Source organism: Aedes aegypti, chromosome 3, assembly GCF_002204515.2.
Source record: "Aedes aegypti strain LVP_AGWG chromosome 3, AaegL5.0 Primary Assembly, whole genome shotgun sequence".
Lineage (NCBI taxonomy): Eukaryota > Metazoa > Arthropoda > Insecta > Diptera > Culicidae > Aedes > Aedes aegypti.
This window is the reverse complement of record NC_035109.1, coordinates 360294563-360302821: the sequence shown is the minus strand read 5'-3', so window position 1 is coordinate 360302821 and position 8259 is coordinate 360294563. Positions and strand designations below refer to the sequence as shown.

Genomic DNA, 8259 nt, shown 5'->3' with positions numbered 1-8259 from the left:
TTGCGAGGCCCACAAATATTAACAGTGTACATTAAGCCTGCAAAAAACATTGAAGACATTTAAGCAATTAAAAGCATGTATAACGTATGACAATTAACATCCCAAACTTTTACAAGATTTGCATCATACTCAGGGGTGAATCCAAACTGTTGCACGATGATTTAAATTACTGTTTCATTGGATTTAAATAGTTTTTAGATTTTTCCGCTAATATTGCATGAGTGCTGTTCAAAGAATATAAAATTAAGATTCTAATGACACATTGATTCAAAATTTTGGTCGATCCATTACTGAGGAAATCAGCCATGTTTTGTCAGTGTTTTTTTTTGAAAAACGTCTCAAATTTAAATAAACATTTTGTACAGTAAATTAAAAAAATGTTTTTGGAAAAATACATTAGAAGTAAGAATAACTCATTGTCTCTTTCGAATGCGTCATAAAGAGTTTCGATTGGACATGTAATCACAGAGATATTTTTTTTTAAGGCACTCCGTGCTCGTGGCCACTAATGTGCCGGAATCATTTGATCTGTAGCTTCTTTACCGATACAGATCTTTTCTTAACTTATCTATATTTACATCTGCTTTTCACTCTCTCCTACTCTTTTACTCTCACACCGAGCAGGAAGTAGAGAGCACTGCTATTAGTGAGGCTAGCTGCCTGCGAAGAGGGTCAGTTTGTCTCAGTCACCATCTGATACTGACGGAGGATGGATGTGCTCCCAAAAGCACGGTCCTCCGTGAGGCGTCTTCTGGTGGCTGGACGGTTTTTTGTGGAGGGGCTGGGAATTTAACCCATGACCTTCCGCATATGAAGCGAAAGCGTAACTCAACCACAGAGATATGGACAAAAAAAATTTCGTATGTTTTTAAGGGGTGAACCCAAACTTTTGCACGGGAGTGTATGCACATGACCGATACTGACAGTGTGATTACAATGCCAACCGGACACTATCCTGATTTTCTTGTTCGCTCCACAGTATTAAGGCTCCTCCAGATCTAAGCGATTTTTTAGGGCGACAGCGACAAAAAATCGTAGCGATTTCGCTGATGTTTCGCTGCATGCACTGGTTTTCGAGCGCATCTAAGCCATAGCTACGCGATTTCGCAGCGATTCGTGTCGTGCCAGTCAAGATGGTTTCATAGAAGAGTGCTTGCAACAATTTTTTGTCGCTGTCGCCGTCAAAAGCCGCTTAAATTTGGGGGAGCATTTAAGGCTCCCCCAAACCAACGCGATTTTTTTAAGTGACAGCGACGAAAAATCGCCACGATTCTGTCGTGTCGCTGCAACCACTCTTTTATGATACAACCTAGACCAACGCAATGAAAATCGCAGCGAAATCGCACGCTCATAAAATTGTGCATGCAATGAAACATCAGCGAAATCGCGGCGATTGTTTGTCGCTGTCGCCGTATAAAATCGATTTAATTTGGGGGCGCTTGCAACAAACAAAACTGTGCCCAACGGCCCCCTTTGATATTGCTGTGTAACGGTTTGAAACGGAAAACACGTTACGAAACGTTTCCCAGCAAAATCAAAGGGAGCCGTTGGGCACACTAAACAAAGGCTGCAAGTGCCCTATGGAGCAAACACAACTGCCGCACTTCGTTTTTTGTTCAACCGCACAACGCGAACCGGACACAATTGATCCGGATTCTGTCGCTCGTCCACAAAGAAGCGTGCAACAGATTCAACGGACCAAACACTACTCCAAATGTTTAAAGACTGTATAACCTAAAAATTTGTGCGTGTTAATATATTTTACATTGATAATTCGGGAGGTTCTGGGATTCAATATTTACTTCCTCTTCTTAAACTGACCTATATTCGGAAGCAGCCGACACCATTATTGTTTGTTATTATACGTAATGAGAACACCAGTAGGGTGTAGAGGTACTTGGGAACTTCCATAATTGACTTCGGAATGGAGATTTTTTTTTTCAGCCGAATTATCTGAAACATTGCAATATGAAGCGCGTAAATACGATGCATATCGTGGCCAAATGTAAGCTTTCAGCTGTTCTTAACATAGTACCAATTGCGAGCGTTATATCATGTTCATGTTCATGCTCAATCGAGAATTTGTCAAATATTTGTTTGACGCTGCAGCATCCCTCAAGATAACAATTACCGACTCTACCATATTTGATACAAACTGTCTACCAGGCACCACTCAGTAGCTAATCCGTGTGTCAAGTCCACTCCCTATGCAAAGCTCTCAATCGCTCTCTCATCCGCCATCAACATTGCCATCGATTCATAAATACATTAAACATGAGGAATTAGCTGAAGGAATTAATCATATCGAAATCATCTACTGTCACTGACTGGCTTCCTCCATGCGCGCGCGCATTTACTGAAGTTACGAACTCACTCTCTCTCGGCATATGTATGCGCATAATATGCAAAAGATTCGCAGCGCATTGATAGGGAAAACGGCAGGCTTATTTAGTCGGAGACTGAACTAACCTTCTGTACTACTGAAATACACGCAAGACATAGTCACTTAGATAGTTTTTTTTATCACAAGAAAAAAAGCTTTACTATAAATTGGGGCTTTTTTAGTATTTATGGTTTGGAGATAAAGATCTTAAAGACTATAAAAACTTCATTTTGCAATTTTCAGATTTATCTTTGAAAACTCACCCGATGTGTATGATTTTCCCAAAAAAAAAATAAACAGTTTGTTATAACCTTTTATTTTTAAATCTGCTTTCTGGACCATTGTGAATGCACCAAAGAAGATCAGAGCGTAAAATTTGTAATTGTTTTCTTGTTTCTTGTTTCAAGTGAAGCCTATATTCGCCTACAGCCTTCCGCAGGTCACGATATTGACCTACCGATTCGTTTATCTGCGGGCATGCGAAGGCACCGTTCTTTCACTCATCTCTCCGTACCTTGGCATGTACGCGAGTACAGGATGCGTTAAATACTTTAGTAAATGACAATGCTGGAAATGTTTGTAAATCAAACTCACATGTTATTGAGAATAGGATTTTGTAAAACTATTGAATAAAGTTAATTTACAGATTAGGAATGTTTGAAATATGTGAGAATTTGAAGTTCAAATATAGCATCCTGTATGAGAATTCAATCGATGCATCCTGTAACCTGATCATCATTGAAGGCAATACTCTTCTCAATGAAATGGAGTTTCATCTTCCTTGGTTTTGTATTTGCCATAAGCACCTGTTGCCTTTCCATACTCAGCCAATACTATGCAATCGATGGTTGAATTGAAACCACAAAGTGCATCAGTGGTGCATCGCCTCAGTTATCCGCCTCAAATTGTTGGATGCTGTTAGTTGAGCGTTTGCAATTCCGTGAGGTATGCCAATCTCCCGTTGCCGGTCAAGAGATATTTGTTTTTATGAAAGCGATTACGTCGAGGTTAAAGAAAAGTGGAGCCCCAAGATCGTGATTCACTTTGGCAGGAGCAATTCTGTTTGAGTGAAGGTATGTCGATCTCGGGGGCAAATATCTGGATTGGGGGATGATTGACACTGAATCATGATATCAAGGCACTAAATTGAACTGTGATATGAGGCTGTCTGAAAATCGATCGGTTGAGACAGTTAAATCTTCAAAGAAGGAAAATTTGCATAGTGAAATCGACGGGTAAATTTGTTTATAATATTTTGTCGTATGACTTGTGTAATGATGCCAGCTTACTACTCAAATTATTTGAGTAGCGTAACGACTAACTTTACTAATTTTTAATAAATTTAGTATTATGAAGTGTGATCCACTTAGAATTTGGCCGCCTCTTTTTAGTTACTGTGGTACCTCTTGTTATCGTAGCTTTGAAATTATAACAGCCTTTCGATCCGGTATTGTTTAATCAGTGATAAACATTTCTTAAGGATTCATACATATTTGCAATAGTTTTCGTAGATAAAACGTGAAATATGCTTAAAAAAAAAGAATATGTTCTTTACTTCAATTACAAAAAAATGATTGATATCATTCTCATGTTTCACTTAACACCCGTTATTCAGAAAATGAGTAAACATGGAACAAATTTTAAATATTCACGTTATTATTCCTTTGGGACAATTAATTAATTAATTATGGACATTAAAGATTGGTGGATAGATTATGATTGTGAAACACTTTACACCAGTAACTTGAAATATGCTCGATTTAATACGCCATAAGTGCACCATGAAATTTGCATTTAAATTGCTAACATGCTGTCAGATATGAACCCATTAAAGGACTTCCCTCGTGCGATCACCGAACCGCACAAATTTTTCTCCGTCATAACAAATCTTTTATTGCACCTGGATGGACACGGTAATTCGTGCCGCCACCGCCTGCGAATGCTGCTACTAAAGAGTCCTGTGTCCGAATGGCGACGGCGGTGTTATGATTGATAAGCGCATAATTTCTTCATTATAGCCGTCAATTTGTAACCGAGCACAACGCGGACAAGGCGACGACGAATCGATTCACGTGTCAGCACTTAAAATTCCTCCTCCCATGCAGCCTGCTGCTGGTTTAATCCTGCTCGAGGGCAGCAGTCCCACCCTTCTCTGGGCTAGACCTGTGCACCGTCGCCGCCGCTTCATTTTACGTTACGGCATCGCGCCACCTGATTTTGATAATCTTCTAAGTTCTAAGTTCTATCTTCTATCTTCTATCTTCTATCTTCTATCTTCTATCTTCTATCTTCTATCTTCTATCTTCTATCTTCTATCTTCTATCTTCTATCTTCTATCTTCTATCTTCTATCTTCTATCTTCTATCTTCTATCTTCTATCTTCTATCTTCTATCTTCTATCTTCTATCTTCTATCTTCTATCTTCTATCTTCTATCTTCTATCTTCTATCTTCTATCTTCTATCTTCTATCTTCAATCTTCAATCTTCTATCTTCTATCTTCTATCTTCTATCTTCTACCTTCTATATCTTCTATCTTCTATCTTCTATCTTCTATCTTCTATCTTCTATCTTCTATCTTCTATCTTCTATCTTCTATCTTCTATCTTCTATCTTCTATCTTCTATCTTCTATCTTCTATCTTCTATCTTTCTATCTTCTATCTTCTATCTTCTATCTTCTATCTTCTATCTTCTATCTTCTATCTTCTATCTTCTATCTTCTATCTTCTATCTTCTATCTTCTATCTTCTATCTTCTATCTTCTATCTTCTATCTTCTATCTTCTATCTTCTATCTTCTATCTTCTATCTTCTATCTTCTATCTTCTATCTTCTATCTTCTATCTTCTATCTTCTATCTTCTATCTTCTATCTTCTATCTTCTATCTTCTATCTTCTATCTTCTATCTTCTATCTTCTATCTTCTATCTTCTATCTTCTATCTTCTATCTTCTATCTTCTATCTTCTATCTTCTATCTTCTATCTTCTATCTTCTATCTTCTATCTTCTATCTTCTATCTTCTATCTTCTATCTTCTATCTTCTATCTTCTATCTTCTATCTTCTATCTTCTATCTTCTATCTTCTATCTTCTATCTTCTATCTTCTATCTTCTATCTTCTATCTTCTATCTTCTATCTTCTATCTTCTATCTTCTATCTTCTATCTTCTATCTTCTATCTTCTATCTTCTATCTTCTATCTTCTATCTTCTATCTTCTATCTTCTATCTTCTATCTTCTATCTTCTATCTTCTATCTTCTATCTTCTATCTTCTATCTTCTATCTTCTATCTTCTATCTTCTATCTTCTATCTTCTATCTTCTATCTTCTATCTTCTATCTTCTATCTTCTATCTTCTATCTTTTATCTTCTATCTTCTATCTTCTATCTTCTATCTTCTATCTTCTATCTTCTATCTTCTATCTTCTATCTTCTATCTTCTATCTTCTATCTTCTATCTTCTATCTTCTATCTTCTATCTTCTATCTTCTATCTTCTATCTTCTATCTTCTATCTTCTATCTTCTATCTTCTATCTTCTATCTTCTATATTCTATCTTCTATCTTCTATCTTCTATCTTCTATTTTCTATCTTCTATCTTCTATCTTCTATCTTCTATCTTCTATCTTCAATCTTCTATCTTCTATCTTCTATCTTCTATCTTCTATCTCCTATCTTCTATCTTCTATCTTCTTGTCTTCTATCTTCTATCTTCTATCTTCTATCTTCTAATGATGCACTAAAGTGCATTTTACTAATGGATTTTCCAACATGAACACCATCGCCGATCAAAAATTAAATCGGCGCATAGGTCTACTTCGGACGAATCGTCGTCGTCACGCTCTGACACGGGCCGAGTTCCCCATTCATCGGCTCATCGGCTCTGAAATGGACCATAAAACCATAAATATCGAACATTTCACGATATTATTTGCATTTTACACTTCATTATTCATCTATTGCAGCCACACACTAATGGCTCCGCCGTCGTCGTCATCTTGGCAGTGGGTAGTTGTCTCGCGGGTTCTGGGTGGAACTTGGATCGCTCATAACGAAAGGTCAAGCATCGCTTCGTTGAACCAGTTGAACTCACGGCGGAATCACTGCCTGTTGCGCATAGGGCCTTAAATCAGTGACTGAGGGGACTCAACTGCGAGGATCTGACGACCAGCAGTAGTTCCCAAGTATTAATTAATGGTAATTTACTAGCAGTAAAACAGTATTTCTCAGATTAGCAAAAACAGGACTCTCAGGTTGTACTAATTACAACTTTTAGATTCTTGTTGGGACTTGACTTCAATTTTTCATTGGATCCGTGAGAGAAAAAAAAAACGTTAGCAGTGGCAATTCTTTTTGGAAACCATCTTGAGGAAACCTACTTAGAAGGTAACTTTTAAATATCCACTAAATATTATATCTCTGAATTCACAGTTTGCTTGCAATGAAGTGGGATATAAAACTGTCACTAAACATACAAAAAATGGTAGAAAGGATATTTCTCCAGAATACATACCTTCTCCAAAGGGTATGGATACGGATAATGTTAAAAATTGCATACAAATGAGCAATCAGTTCGATGCTCCAGACGATTTTTTTCGAGAAGCAAATCGCCCGTAGCCAAGGCTCTTCGACTCAAGTGAAGAAGCAAAGAGTGCCTTCAATCGAGATCAGTATTTCCAAACTAGGTGGATTTAAGCAGATAACTCTATTAGGGGAACTGACGTGTTTTGCTTGAAACTTTTGAAGATCGCAAATTACTTATCAAATGTCTTATAGATACGTGGCATAGTTTTTTACTTACGACGATAGAACTGAATTTCAATTTAACTGGACAAACTTGAGAATGTTGTGCAACTTTCGAAACAAAATCGTGGAAATGTTCCAAAAATAACAGATTGGGGAACACCTGATCGAATCCATTTACAACACTGCCCTTTTACCACAGTAGTGGTACAAATCACTTGTACCTCCGGTCGAAAACGGTTATAGAAGGAAAATCTAGGCGTATAATCCACCCGTTGGCGATCTGGTTACGAAACATTACGATGGCGGCGGCGGCGGCGATGCTTTATCTTTGAGACCCAAACGCCTAGCAGTCATAAGATTGCAGCCTCCTCCTCCATCATCAACCATCGGGTCAGCACTTCCAAGCACGTGATGGTTTGCAAAAAAAGAAAAAACAAACCACAATCGCAATTGTTCTTGACTCGGGAAAACATGAATCTGAAACTGAGCTCCTAAATCCAACGTGTTGACAGGGGTGTCAACTGCATTTATGACAAATGCTGGCCATTTGGCGCAAATGACTTGCGAGACGTTTTGATGAATGAACACATAATTATGATTGATCATTGCCAGCGCACTGGAGCGATCTAGAATTGGTCTGAAAAGGGAATTGACTTGCCTTACACCATGGGTAACGATTAGTTAAAAGCCTCGATTACGTCACAATTTTCATCGTATATCTTCCATCTTATCGTTTTGGCAACATCTCTTTGACTGATCCAAACGAAGGAAATAAAAATTACTCCAACAAGCGCCAGATTCACCGATACGCTTAAGGTTACCATCCGTACTTTTTCCCCTTTAGAATTCAAATATTGGTCTTCTTCTGAGCCTTTTTTTGAATTATATTTTCGAAACTATTTTTTTAATTTGAAACACAGGTATCCCGGTAAGGAAGACATAACAAAAATAAATCACAACTATTATTATTTATTATCGTCAATTTACTCGGTTCATGGTCTCTCCATCCTAGATCTCGATCCACGCTCTCCAGGTTCTGGTACACCTGGTCAATCCACCAAGCTCGCTACGCCCCACGTCTTCTCGTTCCGACCGGATTCGAAGCAAACACCATATTTACAGGACTGT

At 37.9% G+C, this 8259-nt stretch overlaps 1 long non-coding RNA gene across 1 annotated transcript; it reads right to left on the bottom strand.

Annotated features, from left to right (window-relative positions):
• Positions 1-6040: 6040 nt before the first annotated feature.
• On the bottom strand, positions 6041-8031 carry LOC110679184. Its single transcript, XR_002502285.1, has 3 exons — positions 7353-8031; positions 6328-6545; positions 6041-6268 (listed from the first exon to the last, which is right to left on the bottom strand). It is a non-coding gene; the product is annotated as an uncharacterized LOC110679184 (long non-coding RNA).
• Positions 8032-8259: the final 228 nt, after the last annotated feature.